Raw genomic sequence first — 495 nt, 5'->3', positions numbered from 1 at the left:
TTATTTTATTTTATTTTATTTTATTTTATTTTATTTTAATTTTATTTTATGTAATGCCAAGCAGTAGGCAGCTGCACTCTGATAGAGATACCCTCCCCATTACCCCGCACAGCGAGCACCAAGGTGGGACTAACCCACCCAGCCCACATGTGCACTTTTCCTGTAGGCACCACCTTGTCTGTCTGTCCTAACGCGTGACCAGGGAGGGAAAAATGGAGGCACGTGGTAGAAATCTCCCTTGGGAAACAGTGATAATTGCAGGGGCCAAACTGCCGGCTTAGTCCTACGATGCCTCTGCATTTTATTGTTCTCTCTGGCAGCCGAGAGGCCAGAGCTTTGGCCTTGACTCAGTCCCATGCGCTGGGTTGTCCTTCCTCCTCATGTTTCAATGAAATGTAATCGCTTTACGACTTCCTCCTGCCAGAGATAAAAAAAATTATTAAGAAAAAAAACCCGGCGGCTTTGTGGCTGCACCACACCCTCGGGTTTCCCCCC

The sequence above is a fragment of the Aptenodytes forsteri genome, unplaced genomic scaffold (assembly GCF_000699145.1).
Source record: "Aptenodytes forsteri isolate BGI_AS27 unplaced genomic scaffold, ASM69914v1 Scaffold8, whole genome shotgun sequence".
NCBI classification, from domain to species: domain Eukaryota; kingdom Metazoa; phylum Chordata; class Aves; order Sphenisciformes; family Spheniscidae; genus Aptenodytes; species Aptenodytes forsteri.
This window is presented reverse-complemented; position numbering follows the sequence as displayed.